A 23289-nucleotide genomic window follows, 5' to 3' on the forward strand; every position below is an offset into this window, starting at 1 on the left:
CCAGTCATCTCTCCAGTCCTCCTTAAGAAGCAATATGTCCTCTGAGCTGGCCAGTCATCTCTCCAGTCCTCCTTAAGAAGCAATATGTCCTCTGAGCTGGCCAGTCATCTCTCCAGTCCTCCTTAAGAAGCAATATGTCCTCTGAGCTGGCCAGTCATCTCTCCAGTCCTCCTTAAGAAGCAATATGTCCTCTGAGCTGGCCAGTCATCTCTCCAGTCCTCCTTAAGAAGCAATATGTCCTCTGAGCTGGCCAGTCATCTCTCCAGTCCTCCTTAAGAAGCAATATGTCCTCTGAGCTGGCCAGTCATCTCTCCAGTCCTCCTTAAGAAGCAATATGTCCTCTGAGCTGGCCAGTCATCTCTCCAGTCCTCCTTAAGAAGCAATATGTCCTCTGAGCTGGCCAGTCATCTCTCCAGTCCTCCTTAAGAAGCAATATGTCCTCTGAGCTGGCCAGTCATCTCTCCAGTCCTCCTTAAGAAGCAATATGTCCTCTGAGCTGGCCAGTCATCTCTCCAGTCCTCCTTAAGAAGCAATATGTCCTCTGAGCTGGCCAGTCATCTCTCCAGTCCTCCTTAAGAAGCAATATGTCCTCTGAGCTGGCCAGTCATCTCTCCAGTCCTCCTTAAGAAGCAATATGTCCTCTGAGCTGGCCAGTCATCTCTCCAGTCCTCCTTAAGAAGCAATATGTCCTCTGAGCTGGCCAGTCATCTCTCCAGTCCTCCTTAAGAAGCAATATGTCCTCTGAGCTGGCCAGTCATCTCTCCAGTCCTCCTTAAGAAGCAATATGTCCTCTGAGCTGGCCAGTCATCTCTCCAGTCCTCCTTAAGAAGCAATATGTCCTCTGAGCTGGCCAGTCATCTCTCCAGTCCTCCTTAAGAAGCAATATGTCCTCTGAGCTGGCCAGTCATCTCTCCAGTCCTCCTTAAGAAGCAATATGTCCTCTGAGCTGGCCAGTCATCTCTCCAGTCCTCCTTAAGAAGCAATATGTCCTCTGAGCTGGCCAGTCATCTCTCCAGTCCTCCTTAAGAAGCAATATGTCCTCTGAGCTGGCCAGTCATCTCTCCAGTCCTCCTTAAGAAGCAATATGTCCTCTGAGCTGGCCAGTCATCTCTCCAGTCCTCCTTAAGAAGCAATATGTCCTCTGAGCTGGCCAGTCATCTCTCCAGTCCTCCTTAAGAAGCAATATGTCCTCTGAGCTGGCCAGTCATCTCTCCAGTCCTCCTTAAGAAGCAATATGTCCTCTGAGCTGGCCAGTCATCTCTCCAGTCCTCCTTAAGAAGCAATATGTCCTCTGAGCTGGCCAGTCATCTCTCCAGTCCTCCTTAAGAAGCAATATGTCCTCTGAGCTGGCCAGTCATCTCTCCAGTCCTCCTTAAGAAGCAATATGTCCTCTGAGCTGGCCAGTCATCTCTCCAGTCCTCCTTAAGAAGCAATATGTCCTCTGAGCTGGCCAGTCATCTCTCCAGTCCTCCTTAAGAAGCAATATGTCCTCTGAGCTGGCCAGTCATCTCTCCAGTCCTCCTTAAGAAGCAATATGTCCTCTGAGCTGGCCAGTCATCTCTCCAGTCCTCCTTAAGAAGCAATATGTCCTCTGAGCTGGCCAGTCATCTCTCCAGTCCTCCTTAAGAAGCAATATGTCCTCTGAGCTGGCCAGTCATCTCTCCAGTCCTCCTTAAGAAGCAATATGTCCTCTGAGCTGGCCAGTCATCTCTCCAGTCCTCCTTAAGAAGCAATATGTCCTCTGAGCTGGCCAGTCATCTCTCCAGTCCTCCTTAAGAAGCAATATGTCCTCTGAGCTGGCCAGTCATCTCTCCAGTCCTCCTTAAGAAGCAATATGTCCTCTGAGCTGGCCAGTCATCTCTCCAGTCCTCCTTAAGAAGCAATATGTCCTCTGAGCTGGCCAGTCATCTCTCCAGTCCTCCTTAAGAAGCAATATGTCCTCTGAGCTGGCCAGTCATCTCTCCAGTCCTCCTTAAGAAGCAATATGTCCTCTGAGCTGGCCAGTCATCTCTCCAGTCCTCCTTAAGAAGCAATATGTCCTCTGAGCTGGCCAGTCATCTCTCCAGTCCTCCTTAAGAAGCAATATGTCCTCTGAGCTGGCCAGTCATCTCTCCAGTCCTCCTTAAGAAGCAATATGTCCTCTGAGCTGGCCAGTCATCTCTCCAGTCCTCCTTAAGAAGCAATATGTCCTCTGAGCTGGCCAGTCATCTCTCCAGTCCTCCTTAAGAAGCAATATGTCCTCTGAGCTGGCCAGTCATCTCTCCAGTCCTCCTTAAGAAGCAATATGTCCTCTGAGCTGGCCAGTCATCTCTCCAGTCCTCCTTAAGAAGCAATATGTCCTCTGAGCTGGCCAGTCATCTCTCCAGTCCTCCTTAAGAAGCAATATGTCCTCTGAGCTGGCCAGTCATCTCTCCAGTCCTCCTTAAGAAGCAATATGTCCTCTGAGCTGGCCAGTCATCTCTCCAGTCCTCCTTAAGAAGCAATATGTCCTCTGAGCTGGCCAGTCATCTCTCCAGTCCTCCTTAAGAAGCAATATGTCCTCTGAGCTGGCCAGTCATCTCTCCAGTCCTCCTTAAGAAGCAATATGTCCTCTGAGCTGGCCAGTCATCTCTCCAGTCCTCCTTAAGAAGCAATATGTCCTCTGAGCTGGCCAGTCATCTCTCCAGTCCCTGTTCCCTTCTTTCACTTAAAAATTTACGCATTATGCGCGCATCGCTTGAGGTTCATTGCCCAGTTTGTGTTGTTCTCTGAAGATTGTTGGACTTGTCACAAGACAGGTGGCACCGGCTACCCTTTGTGTTGTTCTCACTGCTTTTCTCTGAAGATTGTTGGACTTGTCACAAGACAGGTGGCATCGGCTACCCTTTGGCCTTAGAGGGCTCCTCTCACAAACTGGCTCGTCAGGGTCTGCTGTGTGCACTGCATCTGGACAGTTGGCCTGCTGGGATATGAGGGCTGGAGCTGCAGTCTCATGGGGTTTGAAGAAGGAACAGCAAATTTTGAACAGAGAGAACAAGAGAAGGGCTTGGAGGAGTCCTGGACAGGTCTAGAAGAACAGGTGAGGTTTCAGCAGAGGCTCTCAAGAAAATTAAGTTTAAGGACAGGCAATATAGAGATAAAAATGTCAGGTGGCACTGAAGACAGGATTTGGGAGCCTTGCAATCATTATAAGGCCACTACTGAGGAGCAGCAAGTAAGTGAGAGCAGCTAACACTGGAACTTAAACATTCACCCTGCAACCCTTCATCATCCTGCCTTCCGTAACCATTTATCACTCTTCTATCTATATCTGCCCATCATCCATCCATCCATCACCTACCCACCAATCCATCCATCCATCCATCCATCCTTTTATCCATCCATCCATCCATCCCTCCATCCTTTAATTGATCCATCCATCCATCCATTCTCTTTTACATTCATCCATCCTTTTATTCATCGATCCTTTTATCCATCCATCCATCCATCCATCCATTCATCCACCCATCCACCCATCCACTCATCCACCCATCCAACCATCCACCCATCCACCCACCCTTCTATCCATCCATCATCCATTCACACACCACCTACTGTTCTCTCCCTCCCATCATCCTCTCTTTCTGACTCTATCCTTCCTCTTTGTCCTCTCCTTTCCTCCTTCCTTTTCTGGATCCTTCCTGTTGCTCCAGCCACAAATGTAGGGGTGACACCAGCTTCATCTGCTCCCTCTCATGGCCCGCAGAGAGCAGTGAAGCACTTCCTTCTTCCTAAATGTCCCTCAGACATGCCCTCGCTGTCCCCATGGACTGTGGTCATCCCATCCTTAACAAGAGAGATAATAACTTGTAGTTTTGTCTATGAAGACAGGAAAATTGGCTGTGAGTGAAGCGACGGCAGGCACGTTTCTGACTTTTGAGTAGTAAGCTTTCTGCAGTGGGAGGTCTAGGGCAGTTAGAACCCAGAGGCTTCTTAGCAAAGCAGAGTTCCTGGCAGAAGTAGCTTTGGAAGAGAGTCCAGATCAGCGCTTCATACACTGAAAACAGGTGGAAGATGCGTCTGCTCTATGGCCCTGTCTAACCTCCAGCTTAGCTGTCTATCATGCTGGAGTATGGCCATCTCCTCTGTGTTCGTGGGGCTGATGGGAGCTGCCTCCGCACGTCGTAAGCTAGCACAGTACCAAATGTTGCAACGCTAGGAAATAGCCGAACTCTGTTCTGGCACCATTGTAAAGACCACACATCTTACATGATCACAAGCCAGGGACTGTTTAGATAAACCTCAAGAATAAGATTAACATTTCCAGGGGCAATCAGTACAGGGAGGCAAAATGAGGTCATGGTAAAAAACAGACACTGGTAAAGCCACGGATGTCCTTGTGCAGTGAGCAGGGATGCGGTCTGTGAAGGACACCAGTGCATGTCATGTCTCCTCTGAGGAGATGCTAATTTAATAGGCAAGATCAGACATGTCTGAATGAAAAATTCAGTAACCCTGACTAATGGAGTGTCAAGTGCCAAGTGAGAGATAAATGCTTCTGGGCTTCAAGTCAGGTTCTGGGCAATTTAATAGTTTCACCAGAGCCCTCCTCTGGCGAAACAGGCCCAAGGGTTCCGGGACTCTGAGGCCGATGGCTGCGTTCATACCTCTGCCTGTTTTCCCCTCAGTGCGTGCCCTTGGCATCCTGCTGTCTTTGTGGGTTTCAAATGTTTCTTGATTTCTTCTTGGATCTATGTGTCATTTTGAAGTATGCTCCTTTCCAAATATTTGTTTCTTTTTCCTAGCCATCTTTTGTTACCACTTGTTAAATCAAATCTCCACTATGGTTGGAAAACAGAACTTTGGTCTGCTTGGAACCTTTGCCTAGGCTTACTCAGATCTATTTTTGGATCCTGACTGGGTCCTTGGAGTTTGGCTGGGGTCCTGTGTACACTGGAATAGTTCATGCTCTGCTCTTAGTGGGTACAGCACCAAGCTGTCTAATAAAGCTTGTCCATTCAGCGCTCTTCCCTGCTTGCTTCTCCTGTCCGCTGTTGAACAGGAGGTACTGGGGGTTTATAACCGTGGATCTGTTTGTGTTTTCTCTCAGAGTTTCATCTGTTTTCGCTTCATCCATGCTGAGGCTATTCTACCAGGTGTGTTCCTTTTGGGGACACTCTATTCACTCAGTCCAGTTTTCTCCACAAAACGCCCTTCTTTAACTCTGAAAAAAACTACATCCCTGCTCTGTTATCTCTGTTTCAGCCTTTTCCCTCTTTTAGGGAGATTTCCCACATGTTGCTTGGTGGTTCTGTGTTTGGGAGAAGGTTTCTTACAGTTCGTGTGCACCTAGCTTGCTCAATAGCCAAGGATGACCTTGGGCTTCTGGCCCTTCTGTCTCTGCCTCTCAAGTGCTGGGATCATGGCCATTACGCTTTGTTTGTGGTTCTGTTTCACCTCCTCTCCTGACCACACTGATGATTGCTACGTGTCTGTTGAACTGTCACAGAATTGCCTTCGGGCTGTGGAACATTGGACGTTTCCTGTGCCATCCAGCTTTTAAGTTCCGCCACTGCACATCTTATTACTGCATCTCTTATAAATCTTACTTTATGATAGTATTTTTGTTTAAAGCTTTTTCTTCCAGGGTGACCTAAGTAATAGGGGGTTTTGTGAATATTTAACCATCTAATTCATATTTCCCTGACCGTCATTCCTTAGTGCCTCTGTGTAAGGATGCCAGAAAACTTCCCTTTTACTCTGCGTGCCCATGACTGAATGCAGGGCCTTACACAGGCTAAGCATGTCTTCTAACTCTAAGCTTTACCCCAACTTATCTTTACTTTTGATGAGGGAAATAAACAAATTGGCTGGATATAAATTTAAACTTTAATTTTACTAGTTTTTCTGTATCTTAAACCTATTGCTGACTCCTTTGTTTGACAAGGAATCAAGTATATATATATTGATTTTATGTGTATATGCCTACTTATCATTTAGAGCCTAATTTATAATTGCTCCAATCTAGTATATGTTCCATTTTCTCCTTCTGGTTCCTCACCATGGTTTCCTCTCTAGACCTTGTAGTTTAGTCTTTATACTTTCCGCATCGCTACTTAATGCTCTAGGTATGTGCTTGTCTACTAATTTGAAATCTGTGTGAGTTCTGGATTCATATACATTCGTTGACTTATCATTTCATTGAGGACCATGTTTTCCATTTGTTTACATACTTGACAAGTTTTAGTTTGATGCCTGACATTTAGTTTGATGCCTACCATTGTTGGGTATGGGCTATTTTTATTTATCAGTGATCTTCCCTGAGCTTTTATCATGACATGTGTTATTTGGAGCTGGTTGAGTCTGCCTTTGTTGTTATTGTTGTCATTATCTTTAAGATTTTTTGGGTAGAATCAGCACCTGGGAAGCTCATCCTCTGAACAAGGTCATTCCTCATGACTTTGGATTCCACGGTCTCTGAGCTCGGTGAATACAAGGTTCTTGAGCCTGGCCGCTGGACATTGTTGCTGGCTCGGTGTGGGGCAACCTTCCACCCTTTGGGATGAGTTTTTTTATATCCTCATAGTGACCCACACTCCACTAAAAACTTTAGGGCAAGGTTTCTAAGAAGTTTTCCATGTGTGACCCCCTTTGCCGATGAAAAATTTTTTGTAGGGCACCAGCTATGTAAGTTTGCAAAATGGATATACAGGTCTGACGGGGGTAGGCCTTCTGTGTATATGTTTGTCTTATTGGTTGATTAATAAAGCACTGTTGGCCAATAGGGAAGCAAGATAGTTGGGACTAGGAGTTGAGGAGGATTCTGGGAAGTGTAACGAAGAGTAGAGAGTGGTCATGTGATCCCAGGAAGAGAGGACGAGACAGGATGACATCCAAGGAGAGATAAGTCCTTATAGAAATATATATATTAGTAGTCATGGGTTAATACTTAAGACAGAACTAGCCAATGAGAAGCACTGGACATTGGCCAATAGCATTGTAACTAATAGAGTCTCTGTGTGTTATTTGGGGTTGATGCAGCTCTGGGACCAGGCTGGCAGGAAGAATGCTCGTTAAACCTTTTCAATTGAAAAATTTTTGTAAGACACCAGCAAAATAGATATACAAGTCAAATACTTAGTGACCATGAATCATAAAGTTATTTGGAAACAATTCTTTATGTGTATACTTTTACTATTTACTTAGTAGCAAAGAAAAGTAACATACAGGTTGATAGGTGTGTTTCTTTTTAACTAACAATTAAACCGTGGTTAAATACTTGCTGTTGTAACTGTCCTCATTGATTGTTTTCAGGGTTGGGTAATATTTTAACTTTGTAACCATTGGTGCTGAGAACACCGTGTCACATAGATAGCTAGTCTAAAATGGCAGCTACATGCTTAGGGCAACTTAACACATTGGTGTAAATTCAAAACTCATTTGATAATACTTTATGAAACGCAAATCACCAACAGAAACAGCCGTTTTAAAAATCAAAATTCTAGCACAATACAATTCCAAGATACATTAGTTTGACATTTATGACAAGGAATGATGGAAGAAAAATACTGAAATTCTTTTTTTCCTGAAGTTCAGCCATTCCATTTCTGTGGTAAAAATCAATTGCTCTTAAGCAGGAGGAAGGCGTTCAGTCCCTGGTATCCTCATGGATGGAGAGAACCAACTTCTTCAAGTTGTCCTCTGACCGCCTCAGGCGCTTCAACACACATATGCACACACACAAATGAAGTGCATAACTTTGTGAAGCCAGAGCTCTGCAGTTCAGCCACAGGTAACCGTGGTTCCGCACTGTTCTGTTTGGGTGCCTCACAGAGCCCATGATGCAGAGTACAAAGTGGTCATCCTTCCCAGGGACACAGTGAAGTCTCATGGGAAAAAACTCTCGGGAGTACCTCAGCTTCGATGCTGCTGCTTGGTTTTAAAATTTTGCTTGTGTACTCAGAAACATTTGGCTATTGTCAGATTCAGGGATAATGCCCCATGATTTTAAAAAGCCAGGTCTTGGGAATGACTTGTGGGCCTCCAGGGAGTGCTCTCTTTTTGTTACAGTTTGTCTTTTCAAGTGTTGTCCTTTACAAACTCCTGTGGCCTTGAACTCTCGGCATCTCTCTTCATTTCAAGGGATCTGCTGGTCTCTGCTTCAGCACACTGCCTGGGCTGCTGCCAGGACACTCTCCCAAGGGCATAAGCTAGAGTGACTGTAGGATCCATCTTGGTTCATTTCCTACCTCACTAGAATCAAGCCCTGGGTGGATTGAATTCCAGAGCCTTGAAATCTGAGCGTCTCCTGCATCATACTTGTTCAGGGGATGGCGAGACGGGCCAGGTTTGTGGCTGTGATTTTCCAGGGTTTGGAGGTGGAGCTTTCTCTCCAGAGAGTGCCTGGCTAGACTTGTATTGTCTTGGCCGGCAGGGAAATGTTGTGTTCTGCTCCATGGGGGTGGTTCTCTGATGGATGAGCCCTGGAAACTAGAGCCCCAGGGTTGGCATGGCTAGACCTGTGTATGGCATCCAAACCCTCCAACTAGTACCCCTCAAAACCTTTCCTTGTCTACAGTGTACAAGGATTTATTAGATGAACTCACAGTGCATGGAAATAGATCCGGGGCGTACCTCATAGTAGGCAAGTGTTCTGCCACGGCACTGGTCTCGGTCCCCAGACAGCTTTAACTAGCAGTGTTGTATTTCCCCTGCACATTTGTAACTCGACACAGCAACTTTTGAGATTGTAAGTTGCAATGCAAGGAAAGGATGGCATTTCCAGAAAATTCTTTTTTTATTCTTAAAAATACTTCAATTTTTATCTTACATGCATCTTATGCATGCTTTATTTCTCTTGTCTGTCTCCCTCCCATTACATCTCCCTGTCCCCCTTACCCACTATGCCCTTCCACACCAACCCTAGAATGGCCCCTCCCCGTTTGTCCTCTTGTTTTCCTCTTCTCGAAGAATCCATGAACCAAGTTTTAAACATGCACACATTTTGCATCACTCCTTTCCGCTCGCTAGATCCATGTTTTTCCGTTCTGCTTTCCCCCACAAACTTGATTTTAGTGTCATAGATCACTTGGTTGCTTCATTCAGTGCTTCTGTGTATCTCTCTATGATGCTCGTCCACGATGGGAATAAACTCGTAAAACTTTCTCTTGACACCAAATTTGAGTTTTAAAATCAATGCTTAGGCTGAGCAGCCACCGCAGTTACCAGGAGGAGCCAGCTGCTGTAGGCAACATAGATGTGTCAAAGGCTGAGGGTGACTCAGGCTAGTGACTGGGGTCGCTGTAAGAGGAATGAATCCTCTTTGGAGAGAGACAGCCCTTGTTAGCTTGTTTGCCTACAGGTGGTAATGATTCCTGTTGAGCAGAACCAGATCTAGTTGATCCTATTGACACTCCATAATCAACTTGATTTTAAAGGAATACATAGTGGCAGCTCTAAAAGTCTTCATACGTTATGTAAAAAGCTATCAGTAGAAGTGCTGTAAAAGACGAGGAGTTATTTCCGTCACTCCCTGCTCTTGTTGGCTGTTTGCCGTTGGTTTTAGTCCAGGTTCTAGAGGTCAAACCTGGAGTCTTGTGCATGTGCAGCACACCCCCCTGTTTTTGAGTGACATCCCAGTCCCTACCCGGGACTTGAGTGTCTGTCATACACTTGCACAGGAAATATGTAAGTCTTCGTTTTCCCCATAACAAAGGGTTCCCTGGCCCCGTTCAGGATTCAAAAGCAGCCCAGCTTTCAAGGCGATCTCCACGCTCCTTCTTATCCACTCTATGGAAACAGCATGTGCCCTTACAGGGACGCACTTCTGCCATTCTGTTAAAACAGCCGTAATAGGTGGTACTCCTTTTGGCAACTCAACTGGGTCAGAAGTCTTAGAACCTCGGTGCCAGTCAAGGGCAGCCTGCCAGTGCCCCCTGGGTGTAGGAGTGAGTCTGACTGCTGCTGGCTGTCCCTGGAGTAAGACACTGTCAACCACAGGGACCGAGCAGCTGACCACAGGATAGGAAAGTTGGTGTCAGAAAGGACAGCTCTCCCAGTCTGATGGTTCCCAGTGTCTGCCTGTAACCTCACATCTGCAGGTCAGATCCACAGAGGGATTTTTCCAGATCATTTGCCTTCATCTTGCAGAGCAAACTAGTTCCCCTTCCTGTTGGCTGTTCCCCTCTTGAAGGAGATTTTTACTAGCTTCGTCAGCAGGGAATGTCACTGACCTTTCCAGGGCCTGTGACTCTGCAGAATGCCACTGCCTCGCCTCAGCTGGTTCAGAGTTTCTACCTATTCATCTGTTTGTTTCCTTTCTCAAACAAGCTTGACGTTACTGGCATCTCAATAGTTTAGAAGCTATTATCCATTGTCTTGGCTCTTCCTGGATATTGTTACTTCTCTGCCAGAGTTTTCAGTGTGTCTTCCACAATTACCTTATTCTCTTCCACCAGTTAAGACCCACATTGGTTCTCCCCTCCCTTTTTGGCACCTCAGCCTACAAGGTAGAGACTGACATCCCAGCCCCTAGACCAGCAAATGGCTCTTTACTGGCCTTTTCTTCTCTCACTGAGATGGGAGGTTTATACCCATGCCTAAAGACACACCTAAACCCAAAGCCCAGTGGATATCTGCCCTAGGCATTGGAACAACATCTGATCCCAAATTTATTAGTCTGTATCCATCACCTACTGTCCCTTTCCAGCTCCTTCTGGACCATCCCTTCCCACATTCCCCTCCCAAACGTCATTATCCTGTTTCTTGTGGTTTTAGTACCCACTGAGTCCATTTAATGCTCCCTCAATGCATATGGCTGTGTGAGCGTCCTTAGGAGCATGGGCCATACCCTTAAAGAAAACAGACTTCCCCATCAAATGCAAGCCAGCCCTCACCGAGAGGCGCAGCCTCGTGAGTCCCTCTCCATGCTTGCTGGGATGTTGTCTGGCTTGGTCTTGTACCAGCAGCCACAGCTGGTGTGAGGCCTTCTGAGACATGGTGGGCCCATACTACTTCTGATGCCTCCTTGGAAATTAATATTTGGGAAGCTCTAAGATGTGGACTCCTTCTCCCCTCCCTTCCCTACAAAGACAAGAGAAGCAAGGAAGAATCTACTATAGTGTCTGCCTGGCTGAAAGGTCTAGAGACAGAAGGGAAGACATCCCCCTTTGTCCTCTGAAGGTTCGTTGGAATGGCTCAGTAACAGGCAGAGTTATAAGAGAAAAGATGCAAAGGGGGGGGGAGCTGCCTGAAGCATGGTGAACACCTGACCACCAGAGCCTGTTCAGAGGAAGGAAATGGGCCAAGTGGTTAGTAGCAGGAGGTTAAGATGGAACCTCTAGGGACAGAGCTGTACTGCGATATATACACAAAGCTCCCAGGGAGTCTCTTGATTGGACGCTGGGCAAGGACATCTGCAGCAGATCAAAGCGACATGTCAGCTCATATCTAGCCTGGCCAAGTAGTAAACTTATTGGGCCTACTTTTCAAGAGCATGGGTGAAGAGTTCCTTACTTGAGCACAGGTAGCACCTAAATGCCCCCATCATGAAATACCCACCCTGGCTAGACAGTGACTTCCTAAAGGCTGCATAAAGAAAGCCCTGCCTTCCTGTAACCTCCAGCGTCTCCCAAGTCTGTGATCAACTATATGTATAACATGTACCTGGGAGGGGCGAACTAGGGTAATGGAGTGGCGGCTGGGATCTCAGCTGGTGGCCTGATGGCTTTCCCTCTTCAGTGAGATCCTAACTTTTCATGGCCCCAGGCTGCTAAGCACAGCTGATCGGATTAACACAGTAACTCCGACTGGGAGGATGGAGTTCTCAAAACTGTTTCCTTGTTCCTTTCACTGGCATCTGCTCCCTGCTATTTTTTTTTTCTGTGCGCTATCTAGACTCTGTCAGGAGTTATCCCGAGTGTCCCTTGCAGCCCCTGAGTTCGTGACTTCTACTTTTGTTTCCTTCAGAGGAAGTTCATGATGTAGTATAGCGGGGACATAGAGGGGGTTTTTGCCAAAGATTTGTTCCATTGTCCCCTTGGATCTGCAGATGCCCGGTGAGTAGCCATATAATTAGGTAAAGGTCCAGGGTCTCCGTCTGTCTCTTTTACACCTCGTCCTCCGGGTCCTATCTGTTGGTGCACAGCTCTGCACACACCTCAGTCACTGATGTTGTACTCATCTAGTGCTGGCCGTCCTACCCCACTAAAGGCTGAGGGCAGCTAAGGTAAGGGCAGGTAAGGCATATTCAACACTTGCAGGCTATTATGAGCAGCAAGCATGAACTATCAGCTTCCATGGGGCCCTGTGCCAAGCCAGTACCCAGACATCTCCCGCCACCCGCCTAAGCCTCAGAGAACTAACTCATGGCGCCTTTCAGGCTTACCCTCTAGTCTGAGGCATGCTTTTGTGTAGTCAGCCCCGGATTCTTAGACAACAGGTCTCATCGGTGAAAGGGTCCCTCTGGTAAGCAGTGACTTTGTCCCCTGCCAAGGCTCCCCATGGCTGTCCTGAGCTGATGACCAAGAGACCGTGATAGACTATTGACCTGTACATGCTGTGGACTCCCCGTGTGACGGAGAACTTCGGTCAGCCCCCTACATGAAGAGGCGCCCCCCCAACCCTCTTTGTCTTCCCAGAGACATCACGCTGGGAGGAAGATCCCTCTTCCTCGCCCCTTTTCCTCTCCTCTCTCCTCTCTTCTTCTTCCTCTGCCCCCCCTTCTTTCTTTTGATGTCGTTTTGCATAGCCCAGGATGGTCACAAACCCGTGAACTTCATGCCCCAGCCTCCCAGGTGCTAGGATTGCCTGTGTGTAATACCATTCTCGACTGCTTCTCTCTCTCTCTCTCTCTCTCTCTCTCTCTCTCTCTCTCTCTCTCTCTCTCTCTCGGGTGACTGGATGAACCTGTCACACCAGGCCATGTGATCTGACACTCTGGCAGCAGTAGGATGACCCATGACCCACAGGGAAATGCCAGTCAGCCACACTTGCTCTGCAGTTACAGCAACATGTGACACAGCATCACTGCCAAGCCCTGTGGCTGGGCTGTAGTTGCTTTTGGTTTTGATTTATGTTTACTAGACTAGGCACTTTTTTTTTAAACGAAAAGCCCTTTAGTGTTAAAAGAAGGAAAAACAAGTCCTATAATGTTGAGTTTTCCTTCTTCCTGTTTTTCTCATGTCAATAACTAGTGGACGATTCCAATTAGCAAGGTACATTTTTTGTTTTTGTTTTTTTGTTTTGTTTTTCAAGACAGGTTTTCTCTGTATTGTTTTCGAGCCTATTCTGGAACTCTCTCTATAGACCAGGCTGGCCTGGAACTCACAGAGATCTGCCTGCCTCTGCCTCTGAAGTGCTGGGATTCAAGGCGTGGGCCACCAACGCCGGCTGCAAGGTGCATTTTTAATATTGCTAATGACTAAGGTTAAAAGCCTTGCTTGGCCATTTATGCTAAAAACAAAGCTTGCTCTAACCCATGGCTATATTGCAGTTAGCTCTCTTGGGACCTGGTGACAGAGGAGAGTGTCTATACTGCCTCAGAGGGTGTGGCCTCTGCTTCTGACCAGGGCCATGAATAACTCTATCCCAAAGGAAGTGCTCTTGGGAGAGGAGGCTCTCCAGAGGATGCCGCTGGGCTCTGGCTGGGGCTGCGGCAGGCATGAAGCGAACTGCTGTCAGGGTTTCTAGATGTTCTGACCTCTTCACGGACCCCTGCTTAATACTCACAAGTGTCTGCGCATCTTTAAGACGTGCAGAAGCGGGTTTCTTCCGCATCCGCGGGGAGAGGGCATGGGCAGTGGATGTAGAGTGGCCATCCCAACTGTTGTGACCAGAGTTTCTGTCCGGATATTAAGGGAGGAAATTGGCTAGGAAAGAGTGGCAGGGGGCCAGAGTGCTGACTGCAGAGCGTTCTAAATTTAGTGCCAGTTTGCCTGAAGAGAATAGAGCAGGCTTGTTTGGGCTGTTTCCTTAGAGATGGGTCCAAGCATCCCGGGGCCCCAGTAGCATTTCTTAATTTTCTATTGACATTCGCTCGATAGTAGAGGTGACAGGAAAGGAGCCCGTTGCTACCTCTTTGCTATTGTACTTCCCACAGCTGTCTTCTGGTGTTCAGTCTGCTCCCCCTCCATCAGAAAAGGGCATTATGTGAGGTTAGAGGCCACGTCTGATCTTGCATTTGCCCACGGGAAATATGAGTTCTCTATAAAGGTGTGCCTCACTCACGTCTGGGTGGCAGAGAAACCTAGGCTTGTGTGGCGCAGACTGGAAGGGAGTCAACCCGAACACCCGGGACTGTCCTCTCCCTCCAGGTCAGTGGGCATGGTCCTCCTGCTGTAGTTTTGCTCTTCAGTCTGAGCTCATGCCCATGTCTGTGTTTGGACATCTAAGACGGAGAGGCGCTGTGATTGGCAGAAGTGAGGGAACATACTTCTCTCACAATAGTGGCTGTCATTAGTCACCTATGTACTGCCAAGTGCTACTTACAGAGCAGCTGGATGGAGTCATGACTATAGGAAACCCTTTATCCAGTTCATTGAGTAAACTGGATCCTGATCATTGGAATATTCACAAAGTTGTGTGTGTGTGTGTGTGTGTGTGTGTGTGTGTGTGTGTGTGTGTGTGTTAAGACTTAATCCTAGCTCAGTTTCTAGAATCAAATGATGACGGGTCCTGAGCTTTGAAAACCTCGTTCTTCACTCGCGATTTTGATGAGTAGCTGGTTCTAGTAGCTGTTGAGTTTTATTTAGTAACACCAAGGAAACCTTGGCCCCGGGGGAAATTGAAAGCCCAAAGCATCAAGAGGGGAAGGCTTCTCCAGTCAGGCTATGCATGACCCTTCTGCAAGCATGTGACTTGGCCGCATCTACTTCTCTTGGATGCAAGGTGGTTAGAATATGAGCGATGCTTTGCTTGGGAGGAACTGATGCGAGAGCGATGTGAGTGACCGTGGGTAACCCTTTTGCGGATGCTGCTGCTTTTCTAGAGCAGAATAAATCATATTCTGAAGGAACCTGAGATTTCCCATGTTGCATGAGGCTCAAGGAGGCAGGTCCATCCAGGATGTTTCTGGGTAGCAGCAAAACCTAGGTGGATCAAAAACCTGGGGTCAGAAAGAGATACGCAAGGGTCCAGACACATGACTTCATCCATGTTGGAATACCCTTTGCTTATCTCAAATGATTGTCAAAGACATCAGGGAGATCCCTGAGTCTAAGAGCACGAAGGTCTTGTGTGAAGCCCAGCATGGCACTGCAATGGCCTTTGCTTGTCTATAGTGTCTGAGAAGTTATCGGGGAAGAACCATTAATTCAGGAGCAGTTACGGGAGAGCAGACTTGAGTTGGCTGCAGCTGTGTCAAGGTGAATCTACCGAGAAGGAAAAAATACAACAACTGTGGAGAGTCTAATGAAGAAAAAAATAATTTTAGGAAGCAACTAGAGAAGCTGAGTTGTAAAAGTAGCCATGCTGGCACCACATTCATCGACTTCTCTCTAAAGATAAGTGAGAGCCTGGATGTAAAAAGGGGTTAAGACAGATTAAACACACATTGCACTAAAGAACACCGTGTGGTTCAGCTAGGTCACACTCAGTACCGTTGATTCTTACAATATCAAATATGTGTGTTTACTGTAAATACCAACTGTATTCCAAATTAAAATGAGATGGTTTTCAGATTACCTTCCAAGTGGATTATCTGTGCCATTTTTATCATAAATAATGGAAAACTGAATAAAGATAATGATAATAGTGATATTTGTGACAGTTCTTTCCTGGTTCAAAGCATTTCTTGTTGAGTGGAACAAACAAAAATAAAACCATACATGAACATTAGAGACGTTTTGTGCATAATATTTTCAGGAAACCTGTATCTGTGGACATAATAATGTGCCTGCGTTAGAATTCACGATGACACTTTCCTCGCATCCGAGGTAACAATAGATGCACATTTCCTATCCAGGAAAGGATGAGCTTGCTCTGTCCCAGCTAATCAAGGTATTTGTGCTCCAGAGATGGGTGGCCTGAGCTAAATTGCCCAGTGAAAGTGACGTTCTCACACCCTGGGTTTACAGACGTGTGGAATATCAATAGGAAATTTGTGTGTGAAAGTAAACAGAACACGGCTTTTGTGTTATGGAAATTACAAAACCATGGCTCAAATAGGCTTTCGCGATATCTTAAGTCAAGCTGACTTATAAATCCCGGGGCATTATACAGGATCCGCAAGACCGTTTGCTAGACTCTAATGTGAGTAATTGTGTGTCCTGGGAAGTAGAAGCTTTTCAGTAGAATAGAAATTTTGCAACAGAATTTCCTGGCTCTGGGATTTACTTCTTGACTCCCTCCCCCTACCCCGTCCTCCCTCCCTTTCTCTCTTCTCCCCCATTCTATCTTCAAATGGCGATTGAATGATTTAACGCACATCATTCTATTGCTTCTGAGGTTGTGAATGTTGCGATTAGCTTGGAGCTGGGTGGGACCCCTCCTCTCCACCTTTGGGGGTTTAAGTCCCCTCAGGCTGAATGTAAAGTTCAGTGGTGGTATGCATGCTGAGCAAGTATGAACACTCGTGCCTTAATCCACAGTATTTGAGATAATCTGAAGAAGGCAGCACAATTTATGTTATTGCTTTGGTAGACTGGATGGAAGTGGGATCCGGTAAATGTTGCCCATTGACTCTCCACATTGGCTCCCTCCCTTTGAGCTCTCAGAGCCACATTTTCCCCGGGGGTGCCGGGGGCGTCACCCCTTTCTTTATCGGTCTTGGGTCTCAGGTGGAACCCACTTGGAGCTGCGGTCAGTGTCACTCACAGGTGGCAGTCAGACACAGGGTCACAGTCCACCTTAGTCCGGAGACTGATTTGAACTTGTGTATCTGACCCCACTGCTTCAAATCCACATGCTTGCCTATGACCCTGTCACCGCCGCCGTAGCTACACATTTAGAAACTGGGATCATGCTGTCAGAGTGAGGCGCGTCACAGTTGCCAGGCAGATGTCAGTTCTATCTGCTTGTGGGCCTTGAAGGAGTGTGGTTGGGGTCCAGATGACAGTCTCACCAATCGAGGGCAGGGAATGACAGAATCTGGGTGAGACAGCGTCTGTGGCCACCCTTTGTCATCATGCACGTGGAAGCAGTGTGATTGTTGGTCGCCTGAGCCTGCGTTTGTTTGTGGTTCTCGCCAGGAATTTCCAGTCACTACCAAAACTCGACAGACGCTGAATTTTTTTTTGACTATGGCGCGGGGTGAGGAGTTCATCCTGCATCTCTAACCCCACCGAGGATGCATTCTAAGCACAGATGGTGATCACCTGTCCTCTACTGGCCCTGTTGACTACACTGTCGTGTTCTGGGACAGTGCTTAGGCACAGTTTTCTGGGTATCAGATCGGGAGAACGTACGTTTCTTGAGTGTTCTGAACGCTCGCAGCCTGACCTGGCGTACTCTCTGGGAAAATATACACTCTAGTTTCCGAGAAGGGCTAGATTGCAGTTGGCAGCTATTGATTCTCTGTGCCGTGGAGTGGAGCTTGGTCTTACATATTGCCAAAGGTCATTTATATTTTACTGTGAAACGTAACCCTAGGGGAACATCACTGCCTTCTTCACCACGTCTGTCTTAGGCCGGTGCAGTAGTACGTTTATTTTCAGAACATCCTACTTAACATTGCCGGCAAGATCACTGGCCGCAGAAGCCTTCCTGTGTGTTATGGTTTTTTTGTGGATAACGTGTAAGGCAAATGAACGGATGCAGGAGTGGATTGGGGCTGTCAGTCACCAAGTAGTAGTGGGGCCCCAAGTTCCATTCCCCACCATCAAATGTGTTTTTAAAAGTTAAAAGTAAATTCATGCATCCTACTAAGAAATACATTGCTCATCAGAAGATGTGCACAGACAGAGTATTTGGAAAGGCGTCCCTCTGCAGGTGTTGTGTCTGGATGCTTTAGAAGAAGGTCTTGTAAGAGACACCAGGTCGCCCATGGTCTGCCTCTGAAACCACGGCACATTTTCCCACTATTTTCACTGTGTTTTGAGCTAAAATTGGCAACGTGTCCTGTCATTTTTTGGGCAGGATGCCTCTTCTGTTTAGACTTCAGAGCCGAGAACTGACAAATGGACGGGGTATGCCATCTGACTGGATCTGCGGCACCCGTTTTGTTCCAGTGATGAATCGGCTTTATGCGGAATGAAAGCCCTTGGAAGCATATGTCTCAACAGTTGGCCGTGGGGTTTGTTTGTTTTGTTGTCGCTCCGGAAGCTGCTGTGACCTGGCTTTGGTGTGCCCAGGAAAAAACCAAGACGCTTTGGTCGATGTGTCTGTGCATTGGAGGGAAACAAATTTTGCGGTTGGGCTGTGAATGAAGCTGTGGATTCCTTTCCTTGTCCACACCTTTTGGCCATCTCCTTATTTCTGATCCCCAGGAGACCGGTTTTCTCTAGCATGTGGCAGTGTCCTTGTCATTGTCAAATCCCCCCCCCCCCAGAGATTCTTCTTTTCCTCGTCCCAGCCTGGGCACTGCGGGGACTTCCGCTTCCTGCGGCAGACACCCCGGCTACCTCAGGGGTGGCGTCCTCACGGTGGTTTCTGCTGTGTGGCTGTAGATTGGAGGGTGAGGACTTTGTGTCACGACTCTGATTCGCCCAGTGAGTGCCCAGCGTAACAGGGTGGGAACCCACATGGCATACTCCATGTTTTTCCAGACGGCGGGGAGTCCTCATCTGGCAGTGAGTGGTCTGCACTGTGTGATGGATAGGCCACCCCAGAGCGAGTGTCCCCTTGAAGTTGACGCTGTGTGAGCAAGTGTCGTCTGTCACAGAGGAAGGCGAGTGAGTGGACTTATCCTAGCATGAGCTAAACAGATAAAGTGGGGGTGATAGGTGACACGTCAATTATAACTCCTCAGCTTGAGTGCGAATTTGTTCCCGGATACATCGTTCTTCGTCATATGTAATTGCAGGTTGCCGCTGGGTCACATTGTCTGGGTTTGCCTGTCCCTCCCCTGCCTTCCTGCAGAGTCCCCATATTGCTGCTCTCTGTAAAAAGCTTTGCTTAGAGTCTGCTGGACCAACTGGAAACAGGTCATGTTTTTGATTCTTGATTTGCAACCAGACCCACATCGTGGAAACTCTCAGGTTCCACGTTCCCTGGTCGAGGTGAAACACTGTGGAAATTGCTGAGTTCGCCTCACCACGCTGAATGTTCCCTTGGTAGTCAGCCTGTCCCCTGCAGCAAGAGGCTGGCTCCATGTTTCCACAGGAAAGAAGAAAGAAAAGACACCCTGCTCTTTTCTGAGATCCTTGTTTCAGTTATAAAACATCACTTAAAATAGGGTCGGCTTGGAATATGCCCCCACGTCATACGAAGGGGGTAAGCCTGCTTTTTAAAAATAATAGAATGTTTTCATTTTCTTTACAAACCTCTGTAATTTATTCTCTCAAGGAACAATGTAACTTCGGGAGATGAAATGACTTTTGCTGGAAATGTGGAAGTTTCCCTGTAAATAGACTAACAGGAATGGCTCAACCTTGATTTCAGTCTGGGGGGTCTTATTGTTCCCAGGCTGCTCTGTCTCTCCTGCTGCTGTGGGGGAAGCTCACAGCTGACTCAGCTTGATCCAAGACAGCACCAGCTTACTAATTTCTTTTTGTGGAATACATTGTACCCGGATCCATCTGACTTTTCCTCTTGACTGTGAAACAGATTTCCTCCAGTGGCTGGCGGGAAGATTTTGGTCACTCCACTTCAGATTTAGGCGATAGCCAATGACTGCAGGGAAAAGATCTCAGCGTACAGAGGGGACAGAATGTGGCAGGTCACAGAGGGCTCTTCTCCTGTGGGCTTCGGGAACATTCTCCCAAGGCCTCTTTCCTGCTCCCCAGCTTTACTCCACACTGGCACCAGAGACAATGGAGCTCAGATTAATCACACATCATTTTATTTATTTTAGTTGTGGACACGTGTATGTGCATGCATGCATATGTGTGCTTGGGTACATATCTGTACACATGCATTGGAGGTCAGAGGCCAGTCTTGGGTGTCATCCCCAGGAGCTGGTCACTTTGATTTTGTTTTGTTTGTTTGTTTTTAGGATGGTGCCTCCCCTCAGTGAGCTGCAGGGATCTACCTGTCTGGCCTCTCCAGTACTGGTAGTATAAGTGCACGCCTCCACACTCTGCTTCAGGTCTTTCTGTCTATAAAGTAAGCACTGACGTACTGAGTTGTGCCCCCAGGCCCACAAAAGCACTGTGTATGTGTGTGTGTGTGTGTGTGTGTGTGTGTGGCTAGAGTTTGAGCCTAGAGCTTCACACATGTTCAATAGATACGCCCCCTCAGTGAGTGATCTGTAGCTCAGGTTGCACAGAGTTTTAGATACGAAGGTCTGCAGTTGCAGTGTTCAGATTCAGTGGATTATAGAGTAGCTGGTGCAGAGGAGCTGATGCAGAGGTGCAGATGCAGAGGTGCTGATGCAGAGGTGCGGATGCAGAGGAGCTGGTGCTGATGCAGATGTATTGCTTGTGCAGACACAGAGGTCTGGATTGTGCAGACATGCTGGTCACAGGCGCTCATGTGATTTTTAGCTAGAAGGCATTTGTGCAGCTTTGAGCCCACGACTTTTACCAGGGACGACAAGTGGGGTTGGGAGTCCATGTCCACGCGTCTTTGTGTCTGTGACCATGAGTGCCATTGAGACTTTTAGAAAGGCATCGTCAAAGAAGAGCCTGATCACGTGACAGAAGTTGGCAGTGAGATGTCTCATACTCTAAAATCAAAGGACAGGCTGTGGAGGCGAGTGCCTGAGTCACTGGGCATGGCTAGCTCAGGAGTGCTCCCACAGACCAACAGGGCTACTTTTATCTTCTTAGGGTGTGTTAGCTTCCTGTGAGCTACATAGTGGGTGTTTTCCTGAGCACCATCTTGCATCCGTTTACGTTTTCCCAGGCCGCTGCAGCATGGGCGGTAGGGTGATCCTTCATTCACTGAGAGAAATGTGCGCACATGGTGCAGTAGCCGGGCAGGGACTGGAGCCCGGATGGTCACTGTGCTCCCATATGTCCACACTGACTGACTAAGCTCTTGGATTGGTTCTGCCAGCTTGCGGTGTGACTCTGTAGAGACATGAGATGACGTGGACTTGCAGGGGGGATGGGCGGGGGTGGCCGTGAACGGAGCCCTAAGGGTCAAGGCTCTGCTCTTGAGTGCTCATTCACCCATTCGTTTGACCTCGTTTTAGGGATTCTCGCTCCATAGCCCAGGTTGGCCTTAAGCTCACTATCTTCCCGTTTAACCTGCTGCGTCCTGGGTGTGTAGGGGTGTGCAGCCCCAAGAGGCTCTGTTGGAGTTTTTTAAACTATTGCAGTACATTTATTTGCTTGTTTGTTTGAATGAGTCGGGGGGGGGGGGGGGGGAGGCGGGGACTGGCGCACATGCGCATGCCCCTTAGCACTTGTATGGAAGTCTCAGGACAATGTGGGTGAAAGAGCTGGTTCTCTTGTTTCCACCATGTGTGTCGGACCCCCGGCCTGGTGCTGGTTACCGGGGCCTGCTGAGAAACCGGGCTGGCCTGGTGTTCTGAGTTCTTAAATGACAGCATGAGAATTTCATCTCCAGTAGTGCCCAACTAGCGCGCTTTGGACCCTTGTTCATTTAGGATAAATAGAAGATCTGGAAGGGTGAGGGTGAACGCATAGAGAGCCACTGTCTGGGTGAAGAACCATCAACACCACCCCCCACCCCCCCAACCCCCCACCCCCGCCTTGATGCTCAGTTCAGGCATTCCCTAAAGGTGTGCAAAGCTACCTGCAGCTCTAGGAGGATTTAAGAAGCTTTGAAATTTGCATTCTGACGACCTGGGGAGCCAGGGAAATAACTCAAGACTTTCACTGGAACCACAGAGAAACAGGCACAGGGAGAGAGAGAGAGACACCAGCTGCCTGGGTGACTGCCACCAGTTCCTACCCACTTCAAACCTCAGAACAATGTAGTCCCACTCCTAACCCAGCCCTCTGCCAGAGCAAATACATCCTATTTACAAGAGTCAAGATCAATGGGGTGGCAAGGTTTTCTGTAACTTTTTATTTGCACAGCAACTCAATTAAAAATAACCAACTACCCCAGTATGACACATAGCTGAAAATCAGTAGATGCTAAGGGCATGGAAACAGCAACCCTTAGCTAATCCACGACCTACTCATTGGAACTGTTTAACATTTAGCTGTAATATAGAACTAGCCAAAACACTGAAATATAGCAATGATTAAAATATTTAAAGAATTAAATGCCAGGGTGGAGAATTTACACAGAGACCTGGGTCTATAAATGTGCGTCCAATGGTTAGTTGAGATTGGAGGCCTATTATAAATTAAAAACCCAAATGTCTTGGTTTCATATAAGATTTTTACATGCTGAGGGAGAATTAGTTAACCAAAATTTGGGCAGGAAATTGAACTTGGCCTGAAATACAGGAAGAACTGCAAAGTGGACAGCTGGGGAATACAATTCAGCGGACAGGAGCTACAGAGGTGGAGAACCTGCCACCAGGACTCCCGAAGGAAAGGAGGACAAAGAGACAGACAGCAGCAGTGCATAACATACCGGCTGCTGCTTTACAAATACTTTGTTTGTTTGTTTACGTGTGCGCGCGCGCATGTACCATGGCTCACCTAGGTAATCAGAGGACCTCTCTCGGGAATCGGTTCTCGCCTCCCATCACGTCAGCCCAAGAACTGACATCTCATGTCTGATGCTTTTCCAAAACAAAGCTACTAAGGAAAAGTCGGAAAAGCAAGCGTGGTAAATGTTGTGATAAAGCTTGAGGGGGATATTGAGCGCGGGACCTTGGTGGATTCCAAGGTGTGGCTGAGGGTGTGGCTGAGGGTGTGGCTGAGGGTGACTGAGGCGGGGACAAACACGCCAGGCAGACAGAGCTTAAGTGAGAAGTTTTATTACAAAGGGCAGGAAAGAGAAAAGAGGTAAAGAGACACAGAGACAGAGAGGACAGAAGAGAAGAGGGGGACAGGAAAATTCCTGTGTGCCCCAGGGGACAGCAGGAAACAGAGAGTGGGAAGCGGGCTTAAGTGAAGGGAGTCTTTCTTTTAAAGGGGTCCTGTACACCCGGGCTGACCAAGGTACTGCCTAAGTGCATTCTGCCAGGAGACAAGGGCAGGCCAGCATAATGCCCGAGTCCTTACAGTAAATGCAAAGAAAATCTAGGTGTCACATCAAATTGCTAGAAACAAAGAACCGGGGAAGCATAAAACACAAAAGAAAAGTGCAGACTTCGTGCAGCCAAGAGGCTGTACTATCTGCTGTCTCAGCCATGGCTCAGGCGCA

At 47.6% G+C, this 23289-nt stretch overlaps 1 protein-coding gene across 12 annotated transcripts in view; it reads left to right on the forward strand.

Moving 5' to 3' along the window:
* Ptprm (protein tyrosine phosphatase receptor type M) overlaps window positions 1-23289 on the forward strand; it is a 649476-nt gene that overhangs the window by 199098 nt on the left and 427089 nt on the right. The window contains exon 1 of one of the 12 annotated variants that reach the window (XM_040752904.1): window positions 18521-18602. The exons of the other annotated variants lie outside the window; for them this stretch is intronic. The gene's annotated coding sequence lies outside the window, so the exon portion shown is untranslated. Of the gene's footprint in view, window positions 1-18520; window positions 18603-23289 lie in introns of those variants that run through there. 12 annotated transcript variants of the gene reach the window in all.

Source organism: Mesocricetus auratus, unplaced genomic scaffold, assembly GCF_017639785.1.
Source record: "Mesocricetus auratus isolate SY011 unplaced genomic scaffold, BCM_Maur_2.0 Super-Scaffold_100010, whole genome shotgun sequence".
NCBI lineage: Eukaryota > Metazoa > Chordata > Mammalia > Rodentia > Cricetidae > Mesocricetus > Mesocricetus auratus.